The following is a 20,324-nucleotide window of genomic DNA, read 5'->3' on the forward strand; positions in this document are numbered from 1 at the left end:
TCAAACTAGAGTTCTATATCCAGCAAAAATATTTTTTAGAAACAATGAAAGCAAAATAAAGATATTTTCAGACATATAAAAGCTGAAAGAACTCATTACCCATGAATACACACTATAATAAGTAAATACAGTACTTTAGAAAGAAAAAAAATAATAATACCAGATGGGAATATGATTCTACACACAGGAATGAAGATCACCAGAAATGATAACTACATAAATAAATATATTCAGATTTTTTCCTATCACTTTAAATCTCTTCAAAATAAGATTCCATAAAGTAAGAAATTGTATAAAGTTAAAGGTAAAACAAGGTATTGTAGGGTTTATAAAAGATGTAAAAGAAAATGTATGATGATGACAGTACAAAGACTGAGTATAGAGAAATGGAAATTCACTATTGAAGGTTCTTATACTGTGCTTAAAGTGGTATAAAATCACTTGAAGGCAGTCTGTGATGTTAAATTCATATCTTATATGAGCACTATTGTAGCTACAAATGAGAAGTTTGAAAGAAAATAAAATAGAATTGTAAAAAATAGTATAAAAAAGCAGAACAAGAGAAGAAAGTCAATAATAGGATAAACATAAAATAAATAACAGGATCACAGATTTCAGCCTACCCATATCAATAATTACATTACATTGTAATGTATGCCAATTAAAAGACTATTGTATATGGTGCCAACTATACGGAGCCTACAAGAAATACACTTCAAATACAAAGATACAGGTAGGTTAAAAATAAAATGGTGGAAAAATGTGCACCGATGGAATGGCTACAAGATAGATTTCAAAATATAAAGGGATAAAGAAAGTCATTTCACAATTATAAAATGACCAACTCATCAAGAGAATTATAAAAGTCCTAAACATTGGTGCACACCATAATAGAGCTTCCACATATATAAAGAAAAAATTGACAGAAGTACAAGGAGAAATAAACAAATCCACAATTATAATCAGGGATTTCAATACCTATTGCTCAGTAATTAATAGAACAAGTAGAAAATTAGAAGTGATAAGATTTGAAAACCATTATGTACCACCTGGACCTAAGTGATATTTATAGGACATTACATCCAAACAGCAAAACACACATTCTTTCCAAATGCATTTTCCAAGGCATATTCTGGACTAGAAATAAATTTCAATAAATATAAAAGAACTCCAATAACACTGACCATTTTTTCTGACCACAGGGGAGTCAAATTTTTAATTAAGGACATAAAAATATCTGGAAAATCTCCAAATATTTGTATGTTTCTATCACACTAACATACTTCAAAATAACCCATAGTTAAAGAAGAAATCAAAAGGGAAACTATCAAATATTTTGAACTGAATGAAAATTTAATATAGATATAGATGATATAGATATATAGATAGAGATAGAGATAGAGATATAGAGATGGTAGGTAGGTAGGTAGGTAGGTAGGTAGGTAGATAGATATAGACAGATATCAAAATTTTCAGGGTACCACTAAATTACCAGTACTTGGAAGAGAAAAACATTGTGGATGTGAACTCTGTATTTTCCTTGAAATTGCCAAACTTATTTTGTCACAGAATCCTTTGGTTTTGACAAAGCTATTAAATCTTGCAGAACACAACTGGAGACCAAAAGTAGATTATCACTCACTTGACACTCTGTGCTATACTAGTTGGCATTACTGAATTTTTTATTCAGGCATGTCTTATCTCCCATGTTAAATTAGGATCTTTTCAAAGGAAGAAGACACGACACACATTGCTATCCTTCAAACAGTGTAGCACAATACACAATGCAAAAACTCCCTTACATTTACGGATTTTCACCGGTTTTGTTCTAAAACTTCATTTGCTTCTCTTTACTGATGTTCAAACGTTAAGTATATTCCCATACTTAAAACTATAATCTCTTCCAAATCTACTGCTTTACTCTGATCTTTTCCTCCAATTCCAACTACACACTGGACAGCACTATCAGGAAAGCTTACTATTAATAAGAAGAAACATGCCCCAAAACAAATTTATCACTTCTGCTTACTATCAGTTTTTCCATCCTCATGGGAAAAAAAGTTTAGTTAGTAGAGATTTCATTAATGACTGAGACAAGGACGGTAGAAGTGGATAGGAGGGACAGAGAGAGGGAGGGAGAGAAAGAAAGAAAAAGAGAGAGACCGAGAGAGAGAGAGAGAGAGAGAGAAGTAGACAAATTTGAGGGATATTTAGGAGAAAGAAAGTATTATAACTTCAGACTGCCTGGAGGAGGGAATAAAAAGAAGGTGAGACCAATGCCTCACTTCTGGATTGAACAATGGGATGGATAGTGGTAGAGTGTATGGAGGCAAAAAGTTTCTTTGTACTTGACAAACTGATTTCATTTGCTAATTATTAGTTTCATCCCTCTTCAGGGAATCAAATGATGCAGGTTTTCCAAAATCTATCTCTCATGCCAACTATCGTTTTGTCCATTCAGTTGCCTGTACTTAAACTGCCTTCCCTCATCATCCGTTGTTCAAGACCCATCTCAGAATCCCCCAGAGAGCATTTTCTATTCCTCTCCCTTTGATATAACTTGTTCCTTTTTTGAACTCCCATAAAACCATAATTTGAATGTGACACTTATTTTATTGGAGGTTTTTCAAGGCAAACTCAGCTGGCACAATGCACACACGAAGTCTGAAAAAGCTTGCCCTAGAAGGCTGCTGATACCCTGGAGAAAAGGGAATCCCCACAGCGGCTACCAAATACCCCTCCTGGTACCCATCACCCACAGTCTCCTAGCTGAAAACAAATATAACCTCACGAATTGGGTAACATCAAACTTCCAGTATAGAGGTAAACATACAACCACAGATTGTTAAACATTTGGAGAAAATGAACATTAAGAAAGAGAGGCTGTAAATACAACAAACAGTAGAAGTAACATTCTAGCAAACAGGTATTAGAATAAGCAGGGGTCTAGGGGCGCCTGGGTGGCTTAGTCGGTTGAGCGTCCGACTTTCGCTTAGGTCATGATCTCACGGTTCGTGGGTTCGAGCCCCGCGTCAGGCTCTGTGCTGACTGCCAGCTCGGAGCCTGGAGCCTATTTCAGAGTCTGTGTCTCCCTCTCTCTCTGGCCCTCCCCTGCTCACGCTGTCTCTCTCTCTCTCCTAGAAATAAATTTAAAAAAAATAAAAATTAAAAAAAAAGAATAAGCAAGGGTCTGTATGGAAATAAGACTGCCATGTTAATAAAAAAAAAAAGGTAATCTTGAAAATGTTAAAAATGATTTTTTGAAATGAAAAACACCATAATTGGTCTAAACAGGAAAAAAAAGGATGCAGCTGGAAAATAAATTAGTTATCTGGAAGACAAAACCAAAGAAATTATTTTACAAGGCATTTCCCTCCCACCAAAAGAAAAAAAGATAGAGATTTAAACTTTGAAAGAAAAGACAAGCAAGATTAGTTTTAACATATGTCCAGTATGAATTTTGAAAGAAGAAAACAGAGAAAGTAACAGAAAAGACCAAAGAAATAATAGAAGAAAAATGTGCAGAGTTGAAGGCACATGTCCTCAGTCAAGAGGGCTCATGAAATTGCATGCAGGATTAAGGGAACAATGGCTCATATCTGGATAAGAAGCTCCCTAAGGCCAGGTCCTCTGTCTTAAATACCTAAATATTTTGTGTGTGGCTACCAAATACGTTGCACTTAAACCACAGCATGGAAGGAGAGCCCAGAAATGAACGACTGGTTCCATTTTTGAGAAAAGGTCTTACTGGCTACTGAATCCAAGCTTTTTACCTTTGTCAATCTCAGTAACGTTTCTGCTGCAAAATTCCGCTTTGAGGTCATCACATCCTAATGTGTATCTACTGTATCCTAATTCACATTCCTCATTTTCTCTCTCTCCTTCTCTCTCTGTTACCTCCCCCTCCCCCCCACCAGTCCTTACTCTCTCCTACTTTCATTCGCAGGAAAAACTATGGGAATGTAGTCTTAGCAGGAAATTCTCTAAAAGGCCCTCTTGAAGGGAAACCTCACTAAAATGAACATCATCTGCAGTCACATATAAGTCACAGGCGTTAATTCATTAGCACAACGTCTCATAGGAGAAGCGCCTAAAGCAGTGTTAGCTGCACTCTACACAAACAGCGCCAACAAGCGGCAATAGAGCAATGCCCTTCTCTCTGCCCTAGTCCTACCTCAGACTGACAAGTTTTACTAGACATCCCCATCTCCTGCCACTCTTTATCATTTCACACCCCATTTATGCACCATGCAGTGGTACTTAGGGCTCACTCTCCAAAGGGCTAGACCATCGACACCCAATTCCTCCTTCATAAGCAGATGTACTTTGAACAAGTATCAGTGTAAAAGTAAAAAAGAAATCTTTTCCAAGGCTTGGTTTTCAACATTCAGGGGTGAAGTTGACAGCTGGAACTTTTAAATTCTGGACTGCATACTCAGCTCTCCGATTCTACTTTGTAGAATTTTATTTTCACACGGTGCTGTGACAGTCCATCATATTCTGTCCCCTGAGGAAAGAGTACACCTTTTTATAAATAGTTGCAGGAGACCCCTGGGGCAGATCATGCCCCTCCTGCACTAAACCCATGGAGCTTAAGAGTTAAGAGTCTCACTTCCCACTGTGAAAGAGCATTCTCCTTCAGTCCCACATGCACTAATGGGGCCGTCTCTAGGTGCCTGGGCTTATGAGAAAAGCAGCTTATAAGAAATGCTCCTGCTTATTGGAGGGGAGAGATAAAAGAAAGGGCAATAACAGCACAAAATGGACCCAACAGAACCAACAGTCTTATTGACAGAATTAAAAAAAAAATGTTAAAAGTCACTTGAAAAGCTAAAATAAGGAAAAAAGCAAGCCTTAAGGTGTGATGTGAGTGATGGCCAGGGCCACTGGAGACTGGAGGAATAAGGGACAGTCACTAATGAATATCTCATTTATCTAATAATGTCATCGCAGAGATAGGTTTACTAATGAAAATACCTTAAATTGAAATCGGATTTAATTTGGTTTTTCTTGATTAAGAAACAGTGGGCAAGGGCCTTGATGGACATGAACTACCGTACACATTACAGAACCAGGGTTCACATCCGGCTCAAAGACATAAGCTGGATATCAATTTTACAAAAAGTAATCCCCGATATGAAGCTACCTGGGGTCTCTCATAAACAGAGGCTAGCACAGATGTGCAAAATCACCCTGATTATATAAACTCTTTCAAATGTTCAGGATACAGATCAAAACTGACCCACTGCACCTCCCACATGAAGTTCCCAGATGCCTCCCTGGCTGGTATAACATCATCGCAGAGAAGTCAGACCCTGTGCCGCTCCCTTCGGTGCCCGGCTCACACGCAGCAGCTCCAACCTGGTTGCAACCATGGTGTAGACCATGATTTTTGAGTCTTCCCAGCATCCTGTGCAAAGCCAATGCGGCTCCTCACTGGGGGTGTGCAATCAGGCCAAATCTCTGCTGCCAGACAGGATGCCAGGGAACTTTCACCGTGCTCAGGAAGAGGGTGGCTCTGATGGAAGCCAGTTTGGGGCTTGCTAGTACAGGCTGTGGCCCTTTATCAAACCCCTGCTTGCCTCTACCCTGCTTCTTGCAGGAAGCTGGTCATTCCAGGGAATCTTGTCATCGTTTGCATACCTTTCCCCGACAGGACTGGTTTACAAGGCACCTTGTACAAAATGACTGGTGGCAATTAGCCCAATGTTGAGTGACAGAATATCACCGCACAAAAGGTAGATTAGAACAAGTATTCAATTCTTCAGAAAAACTATAAACTATGGATAAGTGTTGATTTTATTAATTTAAAATGATATCTGGGGTGCCGGGGTGGCTCAGTCGGTTGAGCATCCGACTTCGGCTCAGGTCATGATCTCACGGTTCGTGGGTTCAAGCCCTGCGTCAGGCTCTGTGCTGACAGCTCAGAGCCTGGAGCCTGTTTCAGATTCTGTATCTTCCTCTCCCTCTGAACCTCCCCTGCTCACACTGTCTCTCTCTCTCAGAAATAAATAAAAAACATTTTTAAAAATGATGTCAGATTAATATCTTCATTCAAAACAGCAGACAATACAAATGAGATGTAAAAATGGGGGTGCTTTGGTAAAAATCTGTAAGTTTCAAATAGGGGAAAAAACTGCTATGGAAAATAAATGCTCTGCTTGAAGCATATTTCATATAAGATAGGCTGGAAGGGTACCATGCATTTTGTTAAAGGACATTAGCAATTTTGCTAAAATCAGTCCACAAATTTAATGCCCCCCCATCAAACTCCAGAGACAGTACCTTCCAAACGTCTGTTCAAATCACAATCTCTCCCTCCTTCCTACATTTTCTCTCTCACTCTCTCTTACTATCTCTCTCTCTCGCACGTGCACACCACCCTCCCTACCCCACACACACAGAGTAGGTGTCTTTCAGGCTAATAAGGCACTTGGATCACACTATTTTCATTGCACCTCTAATGCTTCATGAGTCAAGTGCAAATGCATATAGTCCACTGCTTATAAAAAAGCTTTGTTCAAGAAATTCTTCTGTAAGCAGGCTACCTAAAAATAGTAATACATGTTCTTACGGGAACTATGTACTTCAAGTGATTAGCATCGCCAGGCTGGTCATAATGAGCAGATAGAGCACACTATGTGTCCCCACGGTTGGTGGTATACTGCAAACCTAATTACTAGCTTACAATGGCACCAGGAGAAGTGTATTTTGTCTTGTGCTGTGGGGATGTATCCATACCTCCATCCAAACTTGGCAATGGGCAGTTCCCAAGGCCCAGAAGAAAGAACTCATGCCTAGGAAAGGTGGGAGAGAGAAGAAAGGAGGCAGGTAGATGGTGGCGTCTTTTGCTCCTGCAGATTCCCAAGAATAGGATATTTCTGATTCCAGCTGGTTCTCCAGTTGTCTTTTCTATCTCCCCACCCTCCTAGACTCCATTCGTCTCCTATTATTCCAAAGTCACCATGTCCCACAGCAGCTCAGGACTACGGGCTTTCTCTGAACAACTCACTGCCAAGGGAAGGATCACAGGTCTGCCCTGAAGCAAGCATGCAACCTTGAGGCCTTCGTAAGAAAAGGACCGTCACTCTTCTCAGGGCGCTCCCCTCCTCTGTTCCAACCTTCATTCTTTCCTCCCTAAACTGCCACCGTCCCCTCTCATCCTAAAGTCCAAGGAAGAGACAAGAATCACATCAAGGGCTCTGGTCAGACTTACCTTCACTTCAAAATTAACCCGAGCTCGGGTTATCCAGAGCATTTAGCCACAGCAGGGCTGGTCAGCGGGTGAGATGTGTGACAGGGGTGCTGAAGAAGGGGTGCAGTAGTAACACTGGGAGAGCAGAGGCCACAACAAAGACAAAGGAGCTGCAGACACAGAGTTACCCTCCCCNGCCCCAACTCAGGAAGGGGGACAATGAGGCCAAGAGCAGGTGTGCACTTGATGGTACAACACATAACACAGGAGGGGGGAACAGACAGATGGACATGTGGAAAGCACAGAAGGGAGTGGGAAGGAAGAGAAAGGGCAACCTTACCAAGTGCTTCACGGGTGCCCACAGTTCTGCGGGCTGACACTAACTCGTGTGCCTCACCTTCAGTCCAGGGTCCCTAACTGTCCGACATGGGTAATGATTACTAAGAATTAATTCCACAGGAGAACTTAGCACCACCTCAGACTTAGAGCAGGGGACTCTAATTGGTCACTATTATAGTCTACACTTACACTTATAATTATTATTATTTAAGTCTGGGATTCTCTGTATTGCTTCCATTTCTTCCAGTCAGGAAAAATACTACAAATTAGAGGTGAATATCATCCTACTTAGTCTATTCCCTTTTAATTTATAGAACATTAGAGATTTACACTTTGGAGGGAATTCAGGAGACGGTTATAATGTAATACTGAAAAAAGCTAATCATGCTATTTCTTCAAAAAATTCTTCATTTCTCATATTCAGAGCTTAACTGTACATCCAAAAGCTTTCTTCAAGAGTAGCGGAAACCTCTCAATACTGCGCATGCAATTTCAACAATTCAACCTCAGTCCTCGCTCAAACAGTAAGCCTGAGCACAGCAGGAACAAGGTCTAAAGTACGTCACCAAATTCAGGCTCACTTTCCACCTGACTGCGGTGAAGAATCGAAACTTGGCACAATTCTTTGCTGTAACCCTCATAAATGTAGGGTTGCTTTAAAAGATGCAGACTATGCTTTCTATATGTGGTTAGCTTCATCCAATTCAATGAAGTAAGACATAGACTTTGTCCAGGAACCACTGCCCGGAGTCTCCTGAGGAGTGAAATCTATTTCCCCTGGGCACTGAATTGCCTCTCTGTGGTCAGGGACGGGGGTCCGCCAAGGCCAGCCCACCCACCACCCTCCGCTGCCCCTCCTTGCCTTCGGCTGACAGCTTTTCGGTCACTTTATCACACACCTCTGTTTCTTCAAAAGAGTGTGAGAAGTCATAAAGAGGAAAATTAAATTCCACTCTGTCAATTTTGTTTCCTAGATCCCAGAGCTGATGAAACAGAGAGAAAGAAATGCCGTCACACGTGAGGTTTGGGAAATGCCTTTAATATGTTCACAGAAGCTCCTCCTGAAACTGTCAGGGCAGACAGACTGCAGAATGTTATTAACATGCCTAAGACAAAGGGAACGGGAAAACAGGTCTTTTCCTGGGACAGCCGCAAAGACACTACTTTATCTTCAAACTGAGAAAAGAATGTTAAGAATCTGAGACCAAAAATAATTAAATAAAAGGCTGTATCTGTTCCTCTAGAGTAATTATGTGAAGCAAACCTACACCCATGTACTAACTGGTAAAACAGTACAGACTATACATATAAAGTAAAGCATTACATATACTCAAAAATCCCTATTTCCTCAAACACAAAAATCCACTAAAATCAGTGATCAGTCCCAGCAGATTACACTGTGTTTATTTTTCACTTCTGAACATGGTGGTGCACTTATTTGTACAGGGAGCTTCTTGGGTTTTAAATATGACAAAAATAAGATGACAGTGACAAAGAAGACATGCAAGCACTTTGCAGGCGCAGATAACTTTTTTTTCAGATGCCTTTTTGATGTTCAAGTCATAATTTAATTAGACTTCCAAAAACCCTTGATGGTACAATACATAACATAGGAGGGGGGAGCAGACAGATGGACATGTGGAAAGCAAACAAGCTTTTTAAAAACCTGTAGTTATCAGGTGTTGTTGCTGTTGCTTTTAATTTAAGGTGACAACAAATGTGTCATATGACTGACTGCCTGATATCATGTATTACTGTTAGATTAACTTTAGTTATAAACTTATAAACTTAGAAAAATTTGATTTTTCTGTTTCCCATATCTTTTTCTTTAATGTTTTATTTATTTTTTTGAGAGTGACATAGAGACAGAGCATGAGCAGGGGAGGGGGAGGGCTAGAGAGAGACACACACACAGAATCTGAAACAGGCTCCAGGCTCTGAGCTGTGAGCACAGAGCCCAACGCGGGGCTTGAACCCATGAACCATGAGATCATGACCTGAGCCGAAGTTGGACACCTAACCGACTAAGTCACCCAGGAGCCCCAAGTTTTCTGTTTCCCATTTCTGCTACCAACATTCCATAGTCAGTATAAAAGGAAATAATCTTTCCTAAAGGGGACATTTCAGCAGATTTTTTAAAAAATGTACTCTATGTCAGCACCACAAGAAAAATAATGACATCACTCGCAATTTTGACTCTGAAAATAGGAATCTGTGAAAAAAAATATGAATACTTGGAAGCAGAGCCAGGTTCATCTAAGGAGATAAAGCTAGGAATACAGAAAGAAAATTGCTTATCCCATGATGGGCATGTCACCCAAATCAAGGCTCCCAAAAGGGGCACTGCCCAGGTACCCATGGGGTGTTAGATTCCTCCTGCAGCTGTCTCGAGCAGGGTCAAGAGAAGAGTCGTGAGGACAATAAATACCTGGAAGAGAATACTGCAGCTGGGGAAAAGGAGAATAGAAGAAGAAAGAAATGTCCATCCTCCGGAAAGCAACCTTGTTTCACGTAGGTGCTCTCTCCTCAGTCACTGGAACAATTTTAGGCACCATATCATCTTACCAATATGGTAGCCCTGTTCCTCATGAACAACGATTACCACTTCCACCTCCAACAAAAATAAGATCACCTTAATTTAAAGAAAAGGGGAGAAAAAAGCAATGAAGCATGGAGTTCTGACCTATGCCTACCAAATGCCCCACGTCCATTGCAAAGGGGGCAAATGGGTGAGGAAGGAGTAACCCTGAACAGCGCCATCTATGGATTGAGCAGCCACAGTCTCTGGTCACAGCCCAGCTCTGCAAACATCAACAGTGATGTGGCCTCAGATCCATCCCTAGTACGCTAATCTTCTCCTTGCTGTGTTTGGCCCATTCTTGAACTAATATATTGAATATTTTTTAAAGCTAAATGGCTCTATTTTTATTTCTAGATTATCCCTCCCCAAAGTAGCCTGTGATTTCTTTTTAAACATTTTCATTGTGCCTCACAGATTATACTCCTTTAGTGTTTATTGTCTGTAATTGATTAGTTTGATCTCATTCGTTGTGCCTGCTGGCTATACCTGATGACATGGATTTTCAGATATGTTCCTACTATTCATCTGTGAGTTTGTAATAATTCAGAATCTGTTCTCCCCTTGGAGGTCCCCTGGAGTTCTCAGGTTGTAGAGATATTCCTGATGGGGTTCTGTATATTCACTGATTTGCAAACCAAAGTTCATGTTAGTTCCTGAGCTTGGGGCTTCGATAAGATGAAAATTTTCCTCACCAAACATGAAAGGACAATGTCGGGGTCCAATTTCCAACATGGACTGAGTTAAGGATTTTTCCACTGGGTCTTCCCTGCCCACGTCTAAGCCCATTTCCTAAATCTGAAGCCTCCACTGAAAATTCTAGACCCTAAAGCACACATCTGCTCAAGTCCTCCCCTTGCAGTTCAATGCTGTGGCCCTTCTCTTCATTCGTGGCACCTAAGATACCCTTTTCTCAAGTCTGACCTTGAGAACATATTTTTAAAAATCTTTTGAATATTAACAATTTCATACATTTTTCAACTTCCTTTGCTTTCAGAGTGGAGAAGGCTACTCCCATCAACTGGCTCTGCCATTTTTAAGAAAGATAAGCCTCTCAACTGACCTCAACACTCTCTTTTATAATCTTATTATGAAACTTACTGAGCATTAACCTTTTATAAAGATCAGTATTTGGTTCTGTATATACTTTGCGGCACAAAGCATAAACCACGTTTTCTGCCCTCTAAGAACTTACAGTCGAAACTGAAAGATAAGACAGCCACACATAGAATAAATCAGTATCAAGCAAACAACTCAATCCCCAAGGGTTAGGAAGGTAAGAAAAAATTGCTTCTAAACCTGCTGTCAAAAGGAGTCTTTCAATTCTCAAAACTCTTTGAACTTTAACAGTTTTTAGGAAAGTTTTTATCTCAATCGTACCAAGATTGAAGTGAAAGAAACAGAGACGCAAGTAGCTCAGGCTATTGAGGGGGTTCAGAATCTTATGAGAAACTGAATGGGTCGGTAGCATTCATCCTGGAAAGAAATGAGCAGAAACTGAAGGAAAAAATGGCAAGCCTTGTGTATTTGGACAGAGTGAGTTCGACAGTGAAATCAGAGAGAAGGAGGTCAGTTTTAGAGATGTTAAGTTTATAAAAAAGTGACACCCACGGATAAATGTTAAGAACAAAGCTGGATGTGGAGGATGGTGTCAGATTTGGAGATGTGCTTCTGCAAGTCATCTTCAGAGAAATGTTGGTGAAGGCGGAGTCGGGAATGGCAGTGCCTGAGAACAGAAGATAATAAAGATGGAGGGCGATTTCAAGTGTTTCTGTCACGCTGAACATAAATAAAACCAATCAGAGAAATAACCACACTCTAATATATTTTCCATTTGCTCAATATAAAATTGCACCCTTAAAAAAGTAGAGATGGCCCATTTACAAATGTTAAAGCACCAAAGACAGAAATGCTGGGAGCTGGATGTCATTACACGCTCAGTGTATAAAGAACATGGGAATTATCCCAAAGCACATCTGTATTTAAATGAAGATAATGTGACTGAAAAGGATTTACTGGAAGTGAGATTAAATCTGCTGACAGAGACTGAAAGAGACAGTCAGTTCCTTAAGGGAAGAAAGTGATCTAAAATAAAAGCATGATTTTATTTCATTTTTGTATGAAGTTTAATTAAATATTTCCATTTTCAAAGTCAGGCAAATGATGTCAATTACCAAAAGCCCTCGTGCTGATTTTAAATGATAATTTCTCAGAACACAGACATGTACATCTTAGGATCTCAAATTCAGGTCCATCTATAGAGAGCAATCACACACTAGCAAAATAATAATAGATTTTGGATCCATACTGAAGATAACATGTGACAAAGATATTTAGACCAGGCACCCCTCTGAACAGTTTTAATAGAAATTCGTTTACAAAGCTCAGCACAACTCTCAAAACATACTGTCACCTTCAGAAGCAAACTTTCTAAATATCACTGTCTAAATATCAGAGAAGATAATTAATTGTTTCTCTGGTCTGCTTAGTTCATATTTCCCATCTTCCTAGCCAAGGTGATTAGTTCAGGAATGAGCATGGAACTCAAAGTGGTTCCGGGAGACTCAATTCTAGAACTCCACTTGAACCCCTGAATGAGATTCAATGAGAGCTCCAGGTTGTAACACCACTGCATCAGTCACTTGGACCACTCTTGGTACTTGGTGACTGATTCAGTGATGTTACAACCTGGAGCTCTCATTAGACTTCTGGTCTCCACAAGGGAAGAGCCTACTCTGACCAATGAGGATACCAACACAGAGGTGAGCAGGGATGGTGTTATTTGAGCTCCTTGACCCAGCTACGCCTAAATGAGTATCTTTGGAAATTTCACTTACTTAAGTCAGTAATCTCCCTATGTAGTTGGGGTCCACCTGTGTTGAATATTCACTAGATGAAAAAGTCCTAATCCCAGTATCAATCAGTGTTTTGAAGAGCCTGTCACCTTATCTTTTCAGAACTGCACTTTCAGTGTTCTGATAATATACATTTTTTCTACTATTTCAGATTTCACATTAAGCCTTGATAATTCTAAATTAGTTTCATTTGATAGTCCATGAAGTAGGCATGTGTTCTGAGTTAAGAGGATCCATGTGTAGACACAGTTTTCAATCACTCAAATATGATTATTTCACTCTTAAATGGTTCCTCATTTTACTTAGACTGAAATTCAATTATGTTTTCATGATTTTCTCCTCCAGTCCTTTCTCTTGTTATTTTCTCCTCCATGGAGGTAAGTAAGCTTTTAGTCATTCTGAATTTCTTTCAGCTCTTCAAATATGCTCCATTCTTTTCTTTGCTATAACAGGCAGAAAAATACCTTCCCCTCACCTCCAATAACGTCCATGCCCTAATGCCCAGAACTCCTAATCCCCTAAACCCCTAATTCCCAGACTGTGGGAATATTTAAATTACATGGAAAGGGGGAACTGAGGTTGCAGATGGAATTTAGGTTGCTAATAAACTGGCCTTGACATGGGGAGATGATCCTGGATGACTGTAAGGGCCCAAGGTAATCACAAGAGTCGTTACAAGTGGCAGAGGCAGACAGGAAGTCAGAGTCGGGTGTGCAAAAATGCCAGGCTGCTAACTTTGAAGACAGAGGAAGACACACAAGCCAAAACAAGTAGGCAGCCTTGAGAGGCTAGAAGAAGCAAGAAACAGATTCTCCTCTAGAGCCTCCAGAAGGAACACAGTGCTGCTGACCCTTGACTTGATCCCAATGAGATCCATTCCCGGACTTCTGACCTCCAGAACTGGAAGATAAATTTTCCTTTTTTAATTTACAGAATGTGTGGTAATTTGTTATAGCAACACAGGAAACCAATTTATCTGTGTAGAACATTCTTCCTTCCCACACCCTCTCACCGTAAATCTTTACCACCCTTCCAGTCTCCAATCAGACATCCCTTCCTTTCTGAAGCACTGTATAAACAACCCAATATTAGGCACCCTTCTTCTGTGCCTCCATAATACCTGGTATTCTTAGCACTGGTTTTCCATAATTCTGTCTGCCATTAAACAACTGGAATTACCTCCATACCTGTCTATATCCCTCAACAAATTATAACTTCCTTGAAGGTTTGTTTACTCTTGAATATACACTACCTAGCAGGGTGCCTGATACATAATCGTTTTTCAGTAATTATTTGAGCAAATGATGCAATCAAGGAATGAATCAATGAAGAGATGTAGTGTTTTTGCTAGAATTCAAATAGACCAGCTTTCTTATTACAGGCAGAATTCAATTTACTGGGAGGTTGGGTTTAAAAGTGACATCAATGGTGACCAAGTACTCAGATTAGTCCACAAATCTTTTCAAATTGTAATATGTTAAATACTGTACATCTGTGATAACAGCAGTGGGCTGTTCTCTACAAACACCAGAAAACTAGGCAGAAATGATACACTCTGATGCTACTGCTAAAGAATAGATGGTGCTGTCCTGTACCAAGTCTGTCCTTTGGTCCCTATCTTCACAGTGGAAATCCTCACTGACCAACGCATGTCCAATCTTTGTATTTTCAAATACTCACCCAGGTGACATGAGCTCATCTCCACTGTCCCCATGCCCTTTGAAAATTCTGAAATTATTTTACTGGGTGAATAATGCAATTCCCTAACCCAGTGGCCCTAAGGACAGAGAGAGCACACTTATTCCTTTTTGACACCATGAGGAAGCAGCAGGATCCCAAGTAAGTACCATGAGAAAAAGAAATGGGTGACCAGCAAAGGCCGCCCACTGCAAAGATCCTCAGGAAACAAGGCCAAAAAATGAGGCTTCAAAGCTGCCTAAAGCTGGAGAAGGTAGAAGAAAGTCTCAGAAAGATGAGAGTGGGAGAAATTAAAAGTTTTTCTGGCCAAAGGCCACCACATTTAAGAAAAGAAAAGAAATGATATTTCTAAATGTGTGTCCTCTACTGCACAGTTCCACAGTTACCATTAGCCACATCTGGCTATCTAAATTTAAATTTTAATTAATGAAAAATCAATTAGTTCTCCAGTTGCATTAGCCAGATCTGAAGTTCTCTAGCGGCTAGATAGAAAGCAATTCCACCATCAGAGAAAGTTCTATTGGGCAATGCCACATAAATGTGGCATATGACCTCGGGTTCACCCGCTTATAGAATGTAACCGCTAGCATTTGGGGGGCAGGGATAATTAATGCGTTCATTCCAGGGTTTAAGTAGCTCATCATCATACTAACAAGATGCACAATTAATTTTAAGGGTCTGGGGTAACTGGAATGAATTTATGATTGGGATCACATTAGCCTCATATTGGTAAGAAGCACAGATCCAAATATTCCATACTCCTTAAAAGATTTGGGGCAGGGTAGCATCATCCCACATTCACAGATACTTCCATGGAATGTTCCCTAATCACAGATGAGGATGGTGTGAGGGGAGTCACCGCAAACACCACTGATTTAATCATGGGTTAATAAAGATGCATTTCAATCTTTCCTTTTTAAGATCAGGAAGAAGATAAGGATGCTATGTATAGAGAAAATCCAAAACAATATATAGAAAAGCTTCTAGAATTAATAAGTAAATTAAATAAAGTCTATATAGATTAAACAAGACAGCAAAATAAATAAATGTTTTTAAAGATAATATAGAATATATTGTAGACCTTGTTATACAGAAGGATTTCTTAAATAGTACACAAAATGTCTTTTCCTTATGAAAGAAAAAATGACTAAGTTTCACTAAGGAAAGTCTTCTATTCACTAAAGGACACTGTGAAGAGAGTGAAAAGCCACAGAATGAGAGAAGATGGTGAACACACAACAAAGGATTTATAGAGAATATTTAAGAAACTATTACATACCAGTGAGCTTCACAAAAGAGAAACTCGAAATGGCTGCAAGTATAAAATTGTGAATGTAACTGGTAATAAGGGAAATACAATTTTAACCACAGTAAAATTCTGCTGCATACCTAGCATTTGGGTAACTTAGGTTGACAATTCAAATGGACAATGTCCACCATGAGAAAGATGTGGCACAAGAGGAACTCTCATACATTGTTACTGAGAAGGCATATTCATACAGCCATGCTGGAAAAAGTCTGTCAGTCATGAAAATCAAGTAGAAGTCACATATCCTGTATGCTTAATTCCAATCTCCGTGTGATTGTGTTCATTAGGATATATACACAAGAATATTCACGGCAGCACTGTTCCATGGCATCCTGAAAACAGAAACAACTCAAAGGTCCAGAAGGAGTAAAACAGACAAGGAGAATGAGGTATAGTCATACATTACGCAGTGTAAGTGAATTAACACAGTTACACACAATGATCATGGGTTTTGAACAATACTGACAAAAAGAATGAAGATGCAAGCTAATATAGAGAATATGATTCCATTTTGACAAACTTCAAAAGCTGGCAAAACTAAAATTGGGTATGGGATATGAATAGTGTTAAAATTATTTTTATAAAAGCAATAAAGTTATTAATATAAAACATAAGGTATTGGTTATGCATGGGGGGGAGCCCTATGGTAGGGAAGGCGTAAATGGGGGCTTCTTCAATATGGAAAATGTTCTGCTTCTTGACCAGGGTGATGGTTAAGCAGATGTCAATACCAAGAATATTTAACTGTATATTCATATTTTGCTCACTTTACTGTATGTGTGTATGGTATGGTATGTTATAGTTCACAATAGAAATGGTTTACAAAAACCAAAATTTCAACGAAGCACATAGATATGGAACATCCAACACCCAGCCACCTCAAATACTGCATACTTTTCCTCGAATTTCCTTAGAAATTTGAAGTAGTTAAAATACACATAAAATAACCATGAACGATCAAAATGGTCAAAAACTGTGTGAAGTGCAGGTGTTTAGAAAGGCAAAGCACAGGCACAGACTATGAAGCCAGGGAAAGCCTGAAATATGTCTGATCTTATTAATGATTGCCAAATATTATAGAATGAAAATTATTCATGTTAGAAAATCACAATTTAAATTAGTCTAAGAGAGGCATGGTTAGAATTTCTTCTATACCCAGATATATAGAGGGTCTGAGAACAATTATTATAAGCTCAAAGACAAATAATGGACATAAGCAGTTCTAGACTAAAACTGATGATTTCATCTTAAATATGTCTCCGAAAAGATGTTGTATTCTCCATCACAATAACGTAAAGGGATCATTTAATAGGTTTGTAGGCTAATCTTTCTTTTAATTCAATCATTTTGCCAAGTTTAGGACTATGGCCCAAGGCAGATATTTAGACGCTCATTTTTTACCGCTACAAGAACAGGTAACATGACCACTGAAATCACTATACCACATAGCTGCAGAATGAAAGAGCTTTGAAGTATCTTGTCTAACTCTTTTATTTTACTGCTTCGTTGAGTTGTCTGCCCTTTTCTGGGAATTACATTAGTTGAGCTAATCTATAGAGCTCTCTTAAAAACATTTTTAAAAATTCAAACACTGATTTTGCCACAACTGCACTCCGCGACCATAGACCAAAGGATTCAATACTAATGCACTTGCAATATTTTCATTTTCAAAACTGTATGGGCAATGAATATTTGTCTAATCTAATTGATTAAAAGAATATTAATATACTTTGGTTACGTTTTTGAAATACTAAGAAGTCTTATACTAATCATTTTAGTGCTGATTAAGGCAACAGATAACCCATTATTTCTCATTTAAGTCAACTGTTCACACAAATCAGAAAAAAGGACCTATGGAACGGTCATTAAGAAAACTCAAACTATCTACCTTAGCTGTCACTGTCAATACCCTAGTTATATCCTTATAGACGCTGTCTTTGGTCCTATCATTTTACAGAATGCAATCTCACCCTATAATTTTGTAATCTGATTTTTCCCTTAGTTAACATTATATGCAGTTTTAATGCCAATAAATGAATATCTACAGCCACATTCTAATACAGGAATGCCATATACACAGTACAGCCAACCCGAGGTTGCTAGACATTACGATTTCTTTTTTTTATATCATTGGGGCTCAGTTGATAAACGTTGACTCTTGGTTTTGGCTCAGATCATGATCTCATTGTTTTGTAGGTTTAAGCCCCGCATCAGGCTCCATGCTGACAGTGCAGAGCCTGTCTGGGATATTTTCTCTCTCTCTCTCTCTCTCTCTCTCCCCCCCTCCACTAGTGCTGTCTCTGTCTCTCGCAAAATAAATAAACTTTTAAAAAAAGATTTTTTAAAATATCACAATCACATAATACACACACACACACACACAACAGAGAACAGGTTTAACCATTTGAGGACTAATTTAAATTTTGTTTCAAAAGTAGTATTATCTATTTGTGTAAAGTGTCCATAATAGGCAAATCCTTAGGGACAGAAAGGAAATTAGTGGTTTCCAGAGGTGANGGTGATGAGAATGTTCTGGAACTAGAGAGTTATGATGGTTGCACAACACTGTGAATATATTTTACCACAACAAAAATAAAAACAAAAAATACTAGAACTTAACCATAAGCGAGGGAGCTCTTTAAATATGACTAATAAAACAAAATAGTGCCAAATGTTCTATGGTTCATTCACATTCCACTAATTTTTTAAATCAAACCTCAAAATGGGTACTTGAGATATTCATTTTTAACACTTTGTTTTCTTGAGCAGGAGGTGTTTGCAGTAAATTTCCTAGAGATTGGCAAAATCAGGCCATGAACATAAATGCAATATTGAACATCTTGAGTCTGAAGTATCTATCTAGAAGGCTACTAAAAATAGAGGTCTGATTGCAAAGAAAAATATACCCTAAATATTTATAACTAGAAGCCAAAAGCCTATTGGTGATAAAACAATAAAATATTTATGAAACGTTATTTCATAAATTCATACTAACAAAAAGTATCAAAATTATTATGAATAAATGGTAGAAAAAATGGGCTGTTAAAATGCATATTGATTGCCTGGGCTTAGAGAAGCATATTTTAGCCTACTGAGAAGATTAATAAGGATGTTTCTGGGTTCTAATTCATCCCTAATCACTGAAATATTCTGAGGTGATTTTTTAAATAATTAGTATTTTTAATTGTGATAAATTACACATACATGAAATTTATTACTACCTTAACCATTTTTAAGTGTACAGTTCAGTGGTATTAAATGTATCCACATTGTTGTGCAATCTTTTTTTTTTTTTTAAACTATCAACCTGCATGGGTAGTTTCTTTGCCCTTTCATGCTAAGATAGCACATCGCAAACTCACACACTTCTGTCACTCAAGAGAGTTCTAAGTCTAGGGTAACTATAACCAGCAGACAGTAGGAGGAGTCTAATTCAAATCTAAAATTGAATGGGGGTGTCTCCTTCTGCTTCGGTAAAAGGAGCATAGGACATTTGAAGGCAAGGCAAATATCAATGTCAAAATCAAATCAGAGGCAGTGCTAAGATTCCTCAGTGTGAAGGAGCGGTCAGTGGCAGCTATAGTGACAACAGCAATACATCTTGAACTTGAGATTAGCAACTTCCAAGTCTGTGGCTAAAGAATGCACTGGACTGCCAAGAATACTACTGAAGCCACCAGGCCCATGCCAGGAAACAAGCAGGCTTCTGGGACCAAGAGAAAGCTCACTTCTGGGGGCTTGGTTCCCGGGGATTCTCCTGCTCCTGAGATCACATGCGCTCTCTTTGGTGGTGTTCCCACAGATGGGGAGGCCAGCGGAAGTAGGGTTATGCTCAATTAAGTACTTTCCAAGGCACCAGACAATAGCCTAAAAACCTACAATAGTTCACGGGCATCTAAGTAGCTGTTGAGCCACAGCACTCAATCTGCAGAATTAATTCTTCTCAGTGCTATCATCTTCAATTACAGAGGGCCACTGCATGCTAAACAAACAAACCTAAAGGCTGAAGATGGGGCTGCTCTGAGTGGGAACACACCCTGGGTCTTCAGGAGAGAGCACTACACATAAGAGAGAAAGAGAAGCAGTATCCCAGAAATCTTGGCAGAAAGCAGCAGAAGCACACAAGACAGGGAGCAATCATCAGAGGCACATCAGGGGAAGAGCGTGTCTTGAGCAGCAAAGATGTTGGGGACAAGCAAGGCCAGGCACCTGCAAGTAGTTCAGGACGACAAAGTGGGCAAGGAGGGCAGAGGCCATCACTGATTTTAAAGTCCACACCCAACACTCTGGTAGAATAGAAGGCACTTCCATCTTCTTTTCAGAGAACCTAGAACCCTAGTGACTCCACAA

General features: G+C 39.2%; 1 protein-coding gene and 1 long non-coding RNA gene across 7 annotated transcripts in view; one reads left to right on the forward strand and one right to left on the reverse strand.

Moving 5' to 3' along the window:
- The window catches only part of PTPRM (protein tyrosine phosphatase receptor type M), a 588,144-nt gene that overhangs the window by 546,412 nt on the left and 21,408 nt on the right, over positions 1-20,324 (reverse strand). The gene's annotated exons all lie outside the window — the stretch shown is intronic.
- Positions 12,756-20,324, forward strand: part of LOC144243053 (uncharacterized) — a 62,140-nt gene continuing 54,571 nt past the window's right edge. For all 3 annotated transcript variants that reach the window (XR_013338524.1, XR_013338526.1, XR_013338525.1), the window contains exons 1-2: positions 12,756-12,874; positions 16,262-16,363. This is a non-coding gene — a long non-coding RNA (uncharacterized LOC144243053). The remainder of the gene's footprint in view (positions 12,875-16,261; positions 16,364-20,324) is intronic.

The sequence above is a fragment of the Crocuta crocuta genome, unplaced genomic scaffold, assembly GCF_008692635.1.
Source record: "Crocuta crocuta isolate KB4526 unplaced genomic scaffold, BGI_CrCroc_1.0 scaffold26, whole genome shotgun sequence".
In the NCBI taxonomy this organism is placed as follows: Eukaryota; Metazoa; Chordata; class Mammalia; order Carnivora; family Hyaenidae; genus Crocuta; species Crocuta crocuta.